Source organism: Oncorhynchus nerka, linkage group LG12 (assembly GCF_034236695.1).
Source record: "Oncorhynchus nerka isolate Pitt River linkage group LG12, Oner_Uvic_2.0, whole genome shotgun sequence".
Taxonomy (NCBI): Eukaryota; Metazoa; Chordata; class Actinopteri; order Salmoniformes; family Salmonidae; genus Oncorhynchus; species Oncorhynchus nerka.
Window position 1 is genome coordinate 66,882,387 of NC_088407.1, and position 17,798 is coordinate 66,900,184.

Genomic DNA, 17,798 nt, shown 5'->3' on the forward strand with positions numbered 1-17,798 from the left:
TCCCTTTGAAAGACACAGACACAGGTTACCATACCACCCACTCTCCTCTCCCTTTGAAAGACACAGGTTACCATACCAACCACTCTCTCCCTTTGAAAGACACAGACACAGATTACCATACCAACCACTCTCCTCTCCCTTTGAAAGACACAGACACAGGTTACCATACCACCCACTCTCCTCTCCCTTTGAAAGACAGACACAGGTTACCATACCACCCACTCTCCTCTCCCTTTGAAAGACAGAAAGACAGGTTACCATACCACCCACTCTCCTCTCCTTTTGAAAGACAGACACAGGTTACCATACCACCCACTCTCCTCTCCCTTTGAAAGACAGAGACACAGGTTACCATACCAACCACTCTCCTCTCCTTTTGAAAGACACAGACACATGTTACCATACCACCCACTCTCCTCTCCCTTTGAAAGACACAGGCACAGGTTACCATACCAACCACTCTCCTCTCCTTTTGAAAGACACAGACACATGTTACCATACCATCCACTCTCCTCTCCCTTTGAAAGACAGACACAGGTTACCATACCAACCACTCTCCTCTCCCTTTGAAAGACACAGACACAGGTTACCATACCAACCACTCTCTCCCTTTGAAAGACACAGACACAGGTTACCATACCACCCACTCCCCTCTCCCTTTGAAAGACAGACACAGGTTACCATACCAACCACTCTCCTCTCCCTTTGAAAGACACAGACACAGGTTACCATACCACCCACTCTCCTCTCCCTTTGAAAGACACAGACACAGGTTACCATACCAACCACTCTCTCCTTTTGAAAGACACAGACACAGGTTACCATACCAACCACTCTCCTCTTCCTTTGAAAGACACAGGTTACCATACCAACCACTCTCTCCCTTTGAAAGACACAGACACAGGTTACCATACCAACCACTCTCTCCCTTTGAAAGACACAGACACAGGTTACCATACCACCCACTCTCCTCTCCCTTTGAAAGACACAGACACAGGTTACCATACCACCCACTCTCCTCTCCCTTTGAAAGACACAGGTTACCATACCAACCACTCACCTCTCCCTTTGAAAGACACAGACACAGGTTACCATACCACCCACTCTCCTCTTCCTTTGAAAGACACAGGTTACCATACCAACCACTCTCTCCCTTTGAAAGACACAGACACAGGTTACCATACCACCCACTCTCCTCTCCCTTTGAAAGACACAGACACAGGTTACCATACCACCCACTCTCCTCTCCCTTTGAAAGACACAGGTTACCATACCACCCACTCTCCTCTCCCTTTGAAAGACAGACACAGGTTACCATACCACCCACTCTCCTCTCCCTTTGAAAGACACAGACACAGGTTACCATACCAACCACTCTCCTCTCCCTTTGAAAGACACAGGTTACCATACCAACCACTCTCTCCCTTTGAAAGACACAGACACAGGTTACCATACCACCCACTCTCCTCTCCCTTTGAAAGACACAGGTTACCATACCAACCACTCTCCTCTCCCTTTGAAAGACACAGGTTACCATACCAACCACTCACCTCTCCCTTTGAAAGACACAGACACAGGTTACCATACCACCCACTCTCCTCTCCCTTTGAAAGACACAGGTTACCATACCAACCACTCTCCTCTCCCTTTGAAAGACACAGGTTACCATACCAACCACTCACCTCTCCCTTTGAAAGACACAGACACAGGTTACCATACCACCCACTCTCCTCTCCCTTTGAAAGACACAGGTTACCATACCAACCACTCACCTCTCCCTTTGAAAGACACAGACACAGGTTACCATACCACCCACTCTCCTCTCCCTTTGAAAGACACAGACACAGGTTACCATACCACCCACTCTCCTCTCCCTTTGAAAGACACAGGTTACCATACCAACCACTCTCCTCTCCCTTTGAAAGACACAGACACAGGTTACCATACCAACCACTCTCCTCTCCCTTTGAAAGACACAGACACAGGTTACCATACCACCCACTCTCCTCTCCCTTTGAAAGACAGACACAGGTTACCATACCAACCACTCTCCTCTCCCTTTGAAAGACACAGACACAGGTTACCATACCACCCACTCTCCTCTCCCTTTGAAAGAAAGACACAGGTTACCATACCAACCACTCTCCTCTCCCTTTGAAAGACAAGACACAGGTTACCATACCAACCACTCTCCTCTCCTTTTGAAAGACACAGACACAGGTTACCATACCACCCACTCTCCTCTCCCTTTGAAAGACACAGGCACAGGTTACCATACCAACCACTCTCCTCTCCCTTTGAACAGACACAGGTTACCATACCAACCCTCTCCTCTCCCTTTGAACAGACACAGGTTACCATACCAACCACTCTCCTCTCCCTTTGAAAGACACAGACACAGGTTACCATACCACCCACTCTCCTCTCCCTTTGAAAGAAAGACACAGGTTACCATACCAACCAGGTTTCTCCTCTCCCTTTGAAAGACACAGACACAGGTTACCATACCAACCACTCTCCTCTCCCTTTGAAAGACACAGACACAGGTTACCATACCACCCACTCTCCTCTCCCTTTGAAAGACACAGGTTACCATACCAACCACTCCTCTCCCTTTGAAAGACACAGGTTACCATACCAACCACTCTCCTCTCCCTTTGAAAGACACAGACACAGGTTACCATACCACCCACTCTCCTCTCCCTTTGAAAGACAGACACAGGTTACCATACCACCCACTCTCCTCTCCCTTTGAAAGACAGAGACAGGTTACCATACCACCCACTATCCTCCTTTGAAAGACAGACACAGGTTACCATACCACCCACTCTCCTCTCCCTTTGAAAGGCAAGACACTCTCCTCTCCCTTTGAAAGACACAGGTTACCATACCAACCACTCTCCTCTCCCTTTGAAAGACACAGACACATGTTACCATACCACCCACTCTCCTCTCCCTTTGACACAGGTTACCATACACAGAAAGACACAGGTTACCATACCAACCACTCACCTCTCCCTTTGAAAAGACAGACACAGGTTACCATACCACCCACTCTCCTCTCCCTTTGAAAGACAGACACAGGTTACCATACCAACCACTCTCCTCTCCCTTTGAAAGACACAGACACAGGTTACCATACCACCCACTCCCCTCTCCCTTTGAAAGACAGACACAGGTTACCATACCAACCACTCTCCTCTCCCTTTGAAAGACACAGACACAGGTTACCATACCACCCACTCTCCTCTCCCTTTGAAAGACACAGACACAGGTTACCATACCAACCACTCTCTCCTTTTGAAAGACACAGACACAGGTTACCATACCAACCACTCTCCTCTCCCTTTGAAAGACACAGACACAGGTTACCATACCAACCACTCTCTCCCTTTGAAAGACACAGACACAGGTTACCATACCACCCACTCTCCTCTCCCTTTGAAAGACACAGGTTACCATACCAACCACTCTCCTCTCCCTTTGAAAGACACAGGTTACCATACCAACCACTCACCTCTCCCTTTGAAAGACACAGACACAGGTTACCATACCACCCACTCTCCTCTTCCTTTGAAAGACACAGGTTACCATACCAACCACTCTCTCCCTTTGAAAGACACAGACACAGGTTACCATACCACCCACTCTCCTCTCCCTTTGAAAGACACAGGTTACCATACCAACCACTCTCCTCTCCCTTTGAAAGACACAGGTTACCATACCAACCACTCTCTCCCTTTGAAAGACACAGACACAGGTTACCATACCACCCACTCTCCTCTCCCTTTGAAAGACACAGGTTACCATACCAACCACTCTCCTCTCCCTTTGAAAGACACAGGTTACCATACCAACCACTCACCTCTCCCTTTGAAAGACACAGACACAGGTTACCATACCACCCACTCTCCTCTCCCTTTGAAAGACACAGGTTACCATACCAACCACTCTCCTCTCCCTTTGAAAGACACAGGTTACCATACCAACCACTCACCTCTCCCTTTGAAAGACACAGACACAGGTTACCATACCACCCACTCTCCTCTCCCTTTGAAAGACACAGGTTACCATACCAACCATTCTCCTCTCCCTTTGAAAGACACAGACACAGGTTACCATACCACCCACTCTCCTCTCCCTTTGAAAGACACAGACACAGGTTACCATACCACCCACTCTCCTCTCCCTTTGAAAGACACAGGTTACCATACCAACCACTCTCCTCTCCCTTTGAAAGACACAGACACAGGTTACCATACCAACCACTCTCTCCCTTTGAAAGACACAGACACAGGTTACCATACCACCCACTCTCCTCTCCCTTTTAAAGGTGGCAAACTTTAACATTCCCTGAGTTAGCAGTACAGTAGTATCCTCCTCACCATATATGTGTGTACAGCGTTTGTGTGTGTGTACAGTGTGTGTACTGTGTGTGTGAGGGTGAAATTACAAAGCAGTATGGGGTTAATTAGATGTTGAGCCCCACATATCTTTTCTCTGAGCCCCCCAGGGTGAGGCACGTCTGCCTTTTTCCATCCCCGATCTCACACCCAAATAAAATGCTCTCCAGCCCTGCCGAATCTCTTCCCCCTCTCTTGCTTTCCCTTCTCTCACTCCCTCTCTTTCCCTCTTCCACTTTCCTATATATCTCTTTCTCCCTTGCACTCTCTCTCACTTGCAGCCTCTCAGATGTTGGCTTCCATGCCTAGGCTGCTCCAGCCAACCAACAAATTTCAAATTTAAATCAGGCCATTTTTGGCAGAGATGTTTTCTGCCCCAGGATCAGAGTTGAGAGCAGAGTTGGAGAGACAAAAAAAAAAGCTAACTAACTAGGTCTTATATGGCACTCACTACGATTTTGGGATGCATCCATCTTTTCTCAATTTAAAAAAAAAAGTATTTACATTTAAAAAGCATGAGAGGTTAATTTTCACAGTGTGTATCAGTAAATAGTGAGAACTAGAAAAATTAGGTTAAATAGTGCTTTGGAATGAATATGAAATATTCATGAATCAAATTTGTTTAATCTTCAAATGCATAGCTCCCCTGAATTTGGTAATGGCATAGGCTACACTCAGCAGTATTTTGGATAAATCTTAATAGGGATTTTAAACGATTGAAACCTGGGCTATATTTTGATGTTGTTGACAAGGCATTGTGTCAATCAAAACAAGACAGGAAATACTTTTTAGGAGACAAAGTATGCAAGCACCTCATCTAGCACAACAGAAGAACTTTCGGAATGTACCAAGCATTTGTAGTACTCATGCCTGCATAGCCCACTCTGTTTCAATTGGACTTTTACAGCACTGCAATACATTTGAATTCTTCTTCCTTCAGTGCGTATTTACACTTACTATTATTCTCAAAGGGGAACATTTCCATGATGAATGGTTTGAACATAACTCAAGTCTCCCCACAAGTTAACTTTCTGCTAGATATGCTTGGGAAATTGGAATATTCCACTATCTATTCCCTCTGACCTTGTGTTTTTCTTTGAACTGGAATTATATTTCAAGTTTCACCTCTTCCATGTCTCAACCACTGTTCTGTGCCACAAGGAAAGTTGCATATCACATAGTTTGAGAAAGAAGAACGATCATTGAAAGGTGACAAGGTCATTTGGAACTGCCAATGTTCAATTGGAAGTGGCTGTCACACCCTGATCTGTTTCACCTGTCCTTGTGCTCGTCTCCACCCGCTCCCGGTGTCGCCCATCTTCCCTATTATCCCAAGTGTATTTATATCAGTGTTCTCTGTTGCCAGTTAGTTTTGTTTGTCAAGCCTACCAGAGTTTTTCCCCTTGCTCCTGTTTGTTTCTAGTTCCTGTTTTCTAGTTTTGACAATTCTGCCTGTCCTGAGACTGCCTGCCGTTCTGTACCTTTTGGACTCGGATCAGGATTACTGACCTCTGCCTGCCCTGACCCTGAGACTGCCTGCCGTTCTGTACCTTTTGGACTCTGATCAGGATTACTGACCTCTGCCTGCCCTGACCCTGAGACTGCCTGCCGTTCTGTACCTTTTGGACTCTGATCAGGATTACTGACCTCTGCCTGCCCTGACCCTGAGACTGCCTGCCGTTCTGTACCTTTTGGACTCTGATCAGGATTACTGACCTCTGCCTGCCCTGACCCTGAGACTGCCTGCCGTTCTGTACCTTTTGGACTCTGATCTGGATTACTGACCTCTGCCTGCCCTGACCCTGAGACTGCCTGCCGTTCTGTACCTTTTGGACTCTGATCAGGATTACTGACCTCTGCCTGCCCTGACCCTGAGACTGCCTGCCGTTCTGTACCTTTTGGACTCTGATCAGGATTACTGACCTCTGCCTGCCCTGACCCTGAGACTGCCTGCCGTTCTGTACCTTTTGGACTCTGATCAGGATTACTGACCTCTGCCTGCCCTGACCCTGAGACTACCTGCCGTTCTGTACCTTTTGGACTCTGATCAGGATTACTGACCTCTGCCTGCCCTGACCCTGAGACTGCCTGCCGTTCTGTACCTTTTGGACTCTGATCAGGATTACTGACCTCTGCCTGCCCTGACCCTGAGACTGCCTGCCGTTCTGTACCTTTGGACTCTGATCAGGATTACTGACCTCTGCCTGCCCTGACCCTGAGACTGCCTGCCGTTCTGTACCTTTTGGACTCTGATCAGGATTACTGACCTCTGCCTGCCCTGACCCTGAGACTGCCTGCCGTTCTGTACCTTTTGGACACTGATCTGGATTACTGACCTCTGCCTGCCCTGACCCTGAGACTGCCTGCCGTTCTGTACCTTTTGGACTCTGATCAGGATTACTGACCTCTGCCTGCCCTGACCCTGAGACTGCCTGCCGTTCTGTACCTTTTGGACTCTGATCAGGATTACTGACCTCAGCCTGCCCTGACCCTGAGACTGCCTGCCGTTCTGTACCTTTTGGACTCTGATCAGGATTACTGACCTCTGCCTGCCCTGACCCTGAGACTGCCTGCCGTTCTGTACCTTTTGGACTCTGATCTGGATTACTGACCTCTGCCTGCCCTGACCCTGAGACTGCCTGCCGTTCTGTACCTTTTGGACTCTGATCAGGATGACTGACCTCTGCCTGTCCTTGACCTGTTGTTTTGCCTGCCCCTTTCTAGTAATACACTTTTGTTACTTCGACACTGTCTGCATCTGGGTCTTCCCTAAAAAGTGATAGCGGCAACCTGTCATATTTTTGAGTGGGTTATGCTCATTCTAACATATGATCAGAGTACTGTACCTGAAATGCACATTACCTTGTCATTCTCAATTTCTGCGTTGGACGGTAAGAGTCAAAGTTTTACTTTTATGATTGCTGATGAAGCCATAAATCTCAGCACTTTGAGGGAGAGCCTAGAAGAGTATTTCACATTCAATGTGCATCAAAAAGTGTTAAGAACTTCAAGATTTCCACCTGTTCTCATCAGAATTTAATTTTTAAAAATGACACTAAAGCATTCCTTATAAGCAAGGAAACGCTGATGATTTCCCAATTACTGCATATGGTATCTCTACAGTCTCCTCCTGTAAAGTAAAACACATATGTTAAACTGGAGGTAGGTATCCTTCAGGTTAGAGAAGCAGCCAGGTCGCCTGTATTCCACAATAGATCTATTTTCTCTGTGGAGAAATAGAAAGCTTGCAAAGTTGCAAGAGCGCAACTTAAATTTTCCACTTCATTCAAAAGTTCTCTGAGGAATGACAATGCATGGAGATATAACTAGAAATGATTTGGTTGATTGTTTTATCTGTGGATTAATTGTCAGAGTTGAGGACCTTGTGCATTTCAGGTAAAATAACAACACAATGTTTATATCCCAGGACAAATTAGCTAGCAACAGCAAGCTAACTAGCTAAATTGCCATAAGTGTTTAATGCTTTTTGACTTGTCCCCAAATTAATATCATTGGGTCAGAGTTTGTTTGATGTTTCAACCTGCGTGTCCTGATCGCGTCTGATGTGGGGGGACAAAATCAGCACGTGCCTGTGTGGTCTGGTCAGCACGTCATGACAATTCAATCAGTGAACACATATGTTAGGCAAGTTCAAAAATAATTTAATTGCATTAAGTTTAAATCATAAAAAATGAAGTCATAACTGCTCTATTGTTAAAGTTAAGCTGTTGAACATTCTTATCTGCCCTGTGCAGGGCGTCATTCTGAATTAAAAACAGCTAATACAGGTTATGAATACAAAGTATTTGTATTTCAAGTTGTAGAGTAGACAAACCCAAACAAAAAATAACATCTATTGTTAATGACACATTGATAGAGTGAGCATAATTATTTCGTTAAAAGTTTGGTAAGTGCAAGTTTTCCTAGTGTCTGGCTGACTTTGGAGTGTGAGATATTAACACCTCAATAACGTGACAAGACAAACAATAACACAATGGCCTTTGGCGTGAACAGTAACTGTTACACTGACTATTCCTCTTGCGACAGGATGAGAACCGGCAGTCACTTCCAGGACCAGCATCTGGTCCAGTCTGGTCTCAACACACTGCCTTGCTGTGTCTCATGTTCTGGGCGCAGGTCCGACCCAGGTTGGCCCCCTCCAGAAGCAAGTCTGACAGGCGGTCCAGGCCCACACAGGTGGTGAGGGGGGTGATGAGGCCGTAGAGCCCCCCCAGCAAAATACTGACTGGCCAGGCTATGATCAGCAAAATCACCAGCCACACGATGCTCCAGAAACACGACCCACAACTGGCCATCCTAGTCTGGGAGAAAGAGAGAAGGGGGAAAAGTATTTCAATGTTTCAGTCAGTTAACAAATCAATCATGAATATAGACCATGTGCATTACACAAATATAGAATTTGCAGAGTTGACAGAAATAATACATATTGTTAGGCAAACATATGTCTATTGTATTGATCTCTCATCAGAAATAATAAACGGTAGTATTTATACTGCCAAAGCTCTTCCGCTCCCCATGTGATAAGAACGGATTAATATTACTTCAGATCATTAGTCACAAAATCCTACCATCTATACAGTACCAGTCAAAAGTTTGGGTTTTCTTTATTTTTTACTATTTTCTACATTGTATAATAATAGTGAATACATCTCAACTATGAAATAACACATATGGAATCATGTAGTAACCAAAAAAGTGTTAAATATATATTTTATATTTGAGATTCTTCAAAGTAGGCACCATTTTCCTTGATGACAGCTTTGCACACACTTGGCATTCTCTCAACCAGCTTCATGAGGTAGTCACCTGGAAGGCATTTCAATTAACAGGTGTGCCTTGTTAAAAGTTCATTTGTGGAATTTCATTCTTAATATGTTTGAGCTAATCAGTTGTGTTGTGACATGGTAGGGGTGGTATACAGAAGTCCATATTAAGGCAAGAACAGCTCAAATAAGCAAAGAGAAATGACAGGCCATCATTACTTTAAGACATGAAGGAAAGGTCAATTCTGAAAGTGTAAAGAACTTTGAAAGTTTCTTTAAGTGCAGTTGCAAAAAACATCAAGCTCCATGATGAAAATGGCTCTCATGAGGACTGCCACAGGAAAGGAAGACCCAGAGTTACCTCTGCTGCAATGATAAGTTCATTAGAGTTACCAGCCTCAGAAATTGCAGCTCAAATAAATGCTTCACAGAGTTTAAGTACATTTCAACATCAACTGTTCATAGGAGACTGCTTGAAATCAGGCCTTCATGGTCGAATTGCTGCAAAGAAACCACTACTAAAGGACACCAATAAGAAGGAAAATATTGCTTTGGCCAAGAAACACGAGCAATGGACATTAGGAAATCCGTCCTTTGGTCTGATGAGTCCAAATTTGAGATTTTTGGTTCCAACCGTCGTGTGTTTGTGGGACGCAGAGTAGGTGAACGGATGAGCTCTGCATGTGTGGTTCCCACCATGAAGCATGGAGGAGGTGGTGTGATGGTGCTTTGCTGGTGACACTGTGATTCGATATGAGTTATTTCATAGTTTTGATGTCTTCTGTATTATTCTACAATGTAGGTAATAGTAATAATATAGAAAAACCCATGAATGAGTAGGTGTGTCCAAACTTTTGACTGGTACTGTAAATCACCCATACAAATATCAATGGAGGTAAATCATCCAAAGATATTGACTCCATGGTCAGCATTGCCTCCTAGCCATCAGATCAGATGCCCAGTGTAGTGTGCTATTTATGGTGACTCAATCAGAGGATATAAACTCTCTAGCTGCGTTTACACAGGCAGCCCAATTCTGATAAAATGTTTTACACGAATTGTTTTTTTGACCAATCAGACCAGCTCTGAAAAAGATCTGATGTGAAAAGACCTTGATGTAATTGGTCAAAATAGCAATTGGTAGAAAAAATATCAGAATTGGGCTCTGACTCTCCCATCTGTAGTTGAAGAGTGTCAGATTGAGCATGCCCAGTTGATGATCTGGATGTACTTGTCTGGATTTACTGAAGCATAATAAGATAACCAACCCCTGTCTCTGTCTCTACCCAACCCCTGTCTCTGTCCCTACCCAAACCCTGTCCACTCCTACACTACAGAAGAGTTAGTGGACCTGACACCTTGTTCACTCTCCTAATGCATTTTTTAGGAGTGGAGGTGAACAGCAAGAACTAAGCACTCATTTGGGTTCAGTGTATATCAGACTCATTGATCTGTAACTGCAGATGCAAATAGTATAAACTTTATTCAATTCCGTGGACTTACCGAAAATAAATCCTTCCAAGAGCTCAGTAGCTGAAGTACAAACTGTCAGACTGGCGAGTGTAAAAGCCAACAACCAGATATACTAGCATGACCGTTTAACCTTTATGAGGTGGGTTGTTCCACCAATTCGGTGCCTTTTGAGAAGTGTAACTTGGAGAATGTATTTTTAAATATTCCATCCAATTTTAACATTCATAAAGAGCACATGTATGTTCAACTTCATAAAGAAACACATTTTCCCACCTCAAGAGGTTACGTAAAGAAAATACTGTAGTAAGTGCCAAATAAAGATACAGGGGGAATCAGTAATAAATCTCCTTGGGACAGGGGGAATGGAAGCTTGTTGTGTGTAACAAGGAGTGGCAATGGAACGCAAGCTTCACCCCATAAAATGTATTATTGAAACATTTCTAGCCTGGCTAACAGGGTGGACGTGTTATACTCGAAACAAGCATAACAAGAATAGGACTAGTTCACCTGTTTTTACAATATGATTGACTATTAGATGTTCAATTAAAACAATATTTTAAAAGGAGTAGTTTCACCATATTAAAAGGAGAGTTATGTTCACATAAAAGGGTTGACCTTAAAATGAGGGACAGTTGTAAATGAATCACTATATCACAGAAAATAAATAATAATATTCAGAAATGGCTGTCAAAACAACAAAATAACTAGTGCTTTAGAATATAAAAACTATATTTTTGGTATTTGTTTCATTAGTCCATTGTTGACAGGGTCTCAAAATGTTTTGCTTGTCACCAATCAAGTTTTAAAGATATATAACTTTCAAAATGTAAAAATCATCACCGTATGATACTGTGTTGGAGGTGGCACGGAGGGACATGCCAAAATGATCCATTTTCACACTTTAGCAAGTCTTTAATCATATATATATTTTTTTAGATTTATTGAATTCTCCATGTGGTCTATATTTAAAGGCACTTCAATTAGCCTAACAGGTTTTTAGACTTCAATATCGGTGCAGAATTTCATTACGTGATACAACCGAGGTATTGCACACATTCCCGCCCACTTCCCGGTCTGTTCTGTGTAATATCCTGTTGTGATGGGGCAAACTGTGTGATGAGATCAGCTGCACTCGAGGTTCTCTCGTGCTTCAGGGAACGCCCCTTACACGAGACAATACTAGCATTCAGAAATACTCTACTACTTTTCCCCTGGATCCATTAAATATTTGGATTTAAAAGAGAAAAGTACGCAATAAAAAAAAATACTTTCACACATTGAAGCAACATAATTTGTTTGACAAAAAACAACATGCAGAGGATAAAACAAGAGAGAACAACTTCTTACAAAGACCCTTAAAAGATGTGGAGATAAAATGCAGTTATAATACTTCCTTTGCACATGATATACGAAAAGGAAAACAGTTATAGTTATACTACATGTAGTTAGAGCTAGTGACACATCAACACATGTAACGGTTAGGAGGAAGTTAAAGCAAAGTAGAGAGCTATGTAAACCCATATTGGGGAGAGTACCAGTCGAGTGAATATAAAAGACATGTTCACCTTCAGATGTAGCAAGTTTGAATTATTTGAGAAAGTGAGAGCCTGTTTCTCCTTTTCGCCCGTGGAATGGATATCCCCTTCAGTCTCAGTTTAGTTCCTGCTTGGAGCTGCCAAACCCAAGTCAGTCTGTATGAGTGGCCTCCTCCACCCAGTTAACGCTAATTTGCTGCAACAAGGCAGTCTCTACTAGGGTAAACTGCATGCCAGGGAGGACAGCTGAACGTACAGATAGTTGGTCATTTGTGGAGGGTTTTCTACAGGGAGGATATTACACAATGTGTACCGCTCAATAAAAAACAAACATGGTTGTTGTAGGTTTAACAACAGTTTGTTGAACATGCAGAGAAGCATTATAGAGAAGAATCTGGGGATTTACAATCCAAGTCTACAGTTTTAAGGGATTGTTTGTAAAATGCATTACGTCCTGGGTTATGACTTATAACTGACACAAAATATACATACAGTATCTACTTTAAGCTGAGTAGAGTACATCTGCTTTAGCTTTGATGTCGCAGAGGCTTTGAAAACAAACAAACATTTTTACAGATTACAACCAACCACTTCCAGTGGATTGACAATGGATCCCTGTTTAAAGTAGACTCCTTTTTAAAAGAGTTGGTTACAATTTCAATTTCATCCTCCAGAAGAGGCAGAAGAAATAGTACAGCAAATAATATGGCAAAAATACTGATAGAGGAAAGACCCATTTTCTTGGAGGAAATGTATAAGGAAGGTAAAATGACAATAGGTATACAAAAGTATGTGGACACTCCTTCAATTTAGTGGATTTGGCTATTTCAGCCACACCCGTTGCTGACAGGTGTATACAATTGAGCACACAACCATGCAATCTCCATAGACCCAACATTGGCAGTAGAATGGCCTTACTGAAGAGCTCAGTGACTTTCAATATGGCACAGTCATAGGATGCCACCTTTGCAACAAGTAAGTTCATCAATTTTCCCCTGCTAGAGCTGCCTCAGTGAACACTAAGTGCTGTTATTGTATAGTGGAAACGTTTAGGAGCATCAACGGCTCAGCCGCGAAGTGGTAGGCCACACAAGCTCATATTACAGGACCGCCATGTGCTGAAGCGTGTAAAAGGTGTCTTCGGTTGTAACATTCACCACCGAGTTCCAAACGGCCTCTGGAAGCAACGCCAGCACAAGACCTGTTCATCGGGAGCTTCATGAAATGGGTTTCCATGGCAAGATCACCATGTGCACCATGTGCACCATTCCAGCCAAGCATCGGCTGGAGTGGTGTAAAGCTAGCTGCAACTGGACTCTGGAACAGTGGAAACACGTTCTCTGGAGTGGTGTAAAGCTAGCTGCAACTGGACTCTGGAACAGTGGAAACACGTTCTCTGGAGTGGTGTAAAGCTAGCTGCAACTGGACTCTGGAACAGTGGAAACACGTTCTCTGGAGTGGTGTAAAGCTAGCTGCAACTGGACTCTGGAACAGTGGAAACACGTTCTCTGGAGGGATGAATCACACTTCACCATCTAGCAGTCCGAAGGACCAATCTGGGTTTGGTAGATGCCAGGAGAACGCTACCTGCCCCAATGCATAGTGCCAACTGTGTAGTTTGGTGGATTTATTTTATTTTACCTTTATTTAACTAGGCAAGTCAGTTAAGAACACATTCTTATTTTCAATGAAGGCCTAGGAACAGTGGGTTAACTGCCTGTTCAGGGGCAGAACGATTTGTACCTTGTCAGCTCGGGGATATGAACCTGCAACCTTTCGGTTACTAGTCCAACCCCTGCCGCCCCATGAGGTGGGGAATAATGGTCAGGTTCAGGCTAGGCCCCTTAGTTCAATGAAGGGAAATCTTAACATACAGCATACAATAACATTGTAGACGATTCTGTGCTTCCAACTTTGTGGCGACAGTTTGGAGAAGGCCCTGTCCCGTTTTAGCATGACAATGCCCCCGTGCACAAAGCAAGATCCATGCAAAAATGGGTTCTCGAGATCGGTGTGGAAGAACTTGACTGGCCTACACAGACCCCTGACCTCAACTCCATTGAATACCTTTAGGATGAATTGGAACACCAACTGCGAGCCATGCCTAATCGTCCAACATCATTGCACGACCTCACTAATGCTTGTGGCTGAAAGGAAGCAAGTCCCTGCAGCAATGTTCCAACATATAGTGGAATGCCTTCCCAGAAGATTGGAGGCTGTTGTAGCAGAAAAGGGGGGACCAACTCCATATTAATGCCCATGATTTTGCAATGAGATGTTTGACTTTTGGTCATGTAGTTACTGTATGTCACACAAGCAATTAACAAAATACCTCAGACTGGGGCAAAGGTACAGCTTCCAACATGTCAATGACCCTAAGCACACAGCCAAGACAATGCTGGAGTATCTTCAGAATCTCCTTGAGTGGCCCAGCCAGAGCCCAGACTTGAACCTGATCGAACATTTCTAGAGAGACCTGAAAATAGCTGTGCAGCGACGCTCCCCATCCAACCTGACAGAGCTTCAGAGAAGAATGGGAGAAACTTTTAAATACAGGTGTGCTATTTTTGTAGCATCATACCCATGAAGACTTGGTTGTAATCGCTGCCAAAGGTGCTTCAACAAAGTACAGAGTAAAGGATCTGAATATTTATGTAAATGTGATATTTCCGTTTTTGCTTTGCAATTATGGGGCATTGTGTGTAGATTGAGGGTGAAAAAACATCAATTTTAGAATAAGGCTGTAAGGTAACAAAATGTGGAAAAATTCAAGGGGTATGAATACTTCCCGAAAGCACTGTATATACTGCACAGTACAATTCAAAAGTTGACACACCTACTCACTCCAGCTTTTTTCTTTATTTAAAAAAAAACTATTTTCTACATTGTAGAATAATAGTGAAGACATCAAAACTATGAAATGACACATATGGAATCATGTAGTCACCCCAAAAAAAGTGTTAAACAAATCAAAATATATTTGACATTTTAGATCATTCAAAGTAGCCACCCTTTGCCTTGATGACAGCTTTGCACACTCTTGGCATTTTCTTAACCAGCTTCATCAGGAATGCTTTTCCAACAGTCTTGAAGGAGTTCCCACATATGCTGGGCACTTCTTAAATGCTTTTCCTTCACTCTGCTGTCTAACTCCTCCCAAACCATTTCAATTGGGGTTAATGTTATTTGATAGACTTCAATTCTATCTGCTAATTTCATAGTCCCCCCCCCATGTCTTAACTGTATACTTGTGCAACATATTGCTCTCAATAATAGCCATTTCCCTGATTCCAAACCATACTGGTTCTCTAGCTAGGCTCCATACATGTCTGTTGAATCACCACGACTGTACTGTGGCTTGTCCTTGAGCAGCTGTGGATGCGACCTCTCCTCTCAGACAGTGGGGTTGTAGTGTGGGGGAGGGTAATGGCATAGCCTGGCGTATGTAACAGCTAGTTAACCTCTGGTGCATGATAATGCCTAAATTCCCAGTGTGTGTTGTTAGCCTGCAGACTGTGGCCTCTACATGCTACCAGGACCAATGAGGCTACCCATGGGAGTCAGGTCAGGGTAGGCTCCGATCCACAACCACAATCTCCGTGAACTGTGTCACTGCGTACCTTTGTTTCCAAACACTGATATGGACACTTTGTTATAGAGTGGGGACGTGTAGTAGTTTATCTGAAGTACCGGCTCCTCTCCCAACATGGCTTCATGTGCAGGGTGACTGACATATAAATGCAGCTTAGCAGCAGCTCTTCCAACTGCTATTGGGTAAGCCAATCAGATTGACATATCCCAGTGTGTAACAGCTAGACCATACCGGCGGTCACGAGTCATGAAGGCAGTCAAATTCCACATGGCCATTTAGCCATGGTAATTAGGCTTCTGCAAGCTCTGATGCTGGTCATTAGTAGCCTACCAAACTTGCTAACTGCCTGGTACTCAGCACTCTGACATCAATGCAAATGTATTTGAAAATCTAATCAAACACTTTATGAGAGCCCATGAGCTCATGTTGGGCAACATTTCTATAGGCTATGCAATTGTGGGTGATGGCCTCTAAAAAAAGAGGAGGATTCCATCAGCTTTCTATCAGCTAGGCCTACTATATTTATTTCTCAACTTTACTAATATTAAGCACAATGCTAATATTTATAACAGGAGTATAGCCTACCTGAAAATAAACCACGGGGAAAAGCGTCCTCCATTCGCTATTTAAGTGCATAGATGACAGGTTTTCCGGCTATATATTATCACTTGTGAATGATGCCCAACATAAGCAACAATGGCTTTTTTTGTGATTTGTTAATATCATAGAGAGAGAGAGAGAGAGAGAGAGAGAGAGAGAGAGAGATTTCACACAGGTAGCTTTCACATGGCGGTGAATGAGCTGAGAGATAAAGCAAGAAGAGCATTCTATGCCATTAAAAGGAACATCAACATCGAAATTCCAATTAGAATCTGTCTCAAACTCTTTCAATCAGTTATAGAACCAATTGCTCTATATGGCAGTGAGGTATGGGGTCCGATCTCTAATAATGAATTTACCAAATGGGACAAACATCCAATCGAAATACTGCATGCAGAGTTTTGCAAGACTGTATTGTAGAGCAGAATTGGGCCAATACCCCCTCCTCATTCGAATAGAAAAAAAGAGCCATCAAATTTTACAACCACCTACAAACAAGTCACCCCAAAACATTCCATCACACAGCTCTACAATGCCAAGAGATGAAAAACGAGACGAGTCCCTTCAGCCAGCTGGTTCTGAGGCTCAGTTCACCAACCCAAACCAACCCCATAGAGCCTCAGGACAGCATTCAGAAAATCTGGCCCAACCAAATCATCACAAAACAAAAATACAAATATATCACCTATTGGAAAGACACCACAAAAAATCTAAGTAAACTTCAATGCTATTTGGCTCTAAACAGACAGTACATGGTGGCAGACTATCTGACCACTGTGACTGATAGAAAACTGAGGAAAACATTGACTAGGTACAGACTCAGTGAACACAGTCTGGCTATAGAGACCGGTTGTCACAGACAAACCTGGCTGAGAGGACAGGCTGTGCTCACTCTGCTCCAGGGGAGAGGTAGAGACAGAGCTGCATTTCCTACTACACTGTGACAAATACCAAAGAGAATATTTCTTTCCCAAAATTATAATTCAATATAAAGAATTTGAAACTATAAAAGATGAAGAAAAAATCCAATATTTATTGGGTGAAAAGCCCAAATGTGCAGTTTTGGCAGCCAAATATGTGTCCTCCTGCCACAACCTGAGGGACAGCCAGTGAAAAGTGCAAAGTAATGTCGATAATATTTCCCATCTTGTTTTGTATTGTCTTTCATACCACGTCATGTGTCTTCTCAGTCATGTAGACACTGGTCTACTACTATTGCTTTAATGTATTGTTATTCTCATTAATATTGTTGTTGTAGTTGTTGTTCATGGTAAACCCATGTCCACTACTACTATTATTACTGCTGTTGGCCCCATCATTTATTCATATATAAATATATATATATTTTATATTTTTTATATTTTATATATATATACTTATTTTATTTTTCGATATGTATACTTTGACAATG

At 43.3% G+C, this 17,798-nt stretch overlaps 1 long non-coding RNA gene across 1 annotated transcript; it reads right to left on the bottom strand.

The window, feature by feature from the left end:
- Window positions 1-8,044: 8,044 nt before the first annotated feature.
- LOC115139002 (uncharacterized) lies at window positions 8,045-12,458 on the bottom strand. The gene is made up of 2 exons (XR_003865051.2): window positions 12,226-12,458; window positions 8,045-8,725 (listed from the first exon to the last, which is right to left on the bottom strand). It is a non-coding gene; the product is annotated as an uncharacterized LOC115139002 (long non-coding RNA).
- Window positions 12,459-17,798: the final 5,340 nt, after the last annotated feature.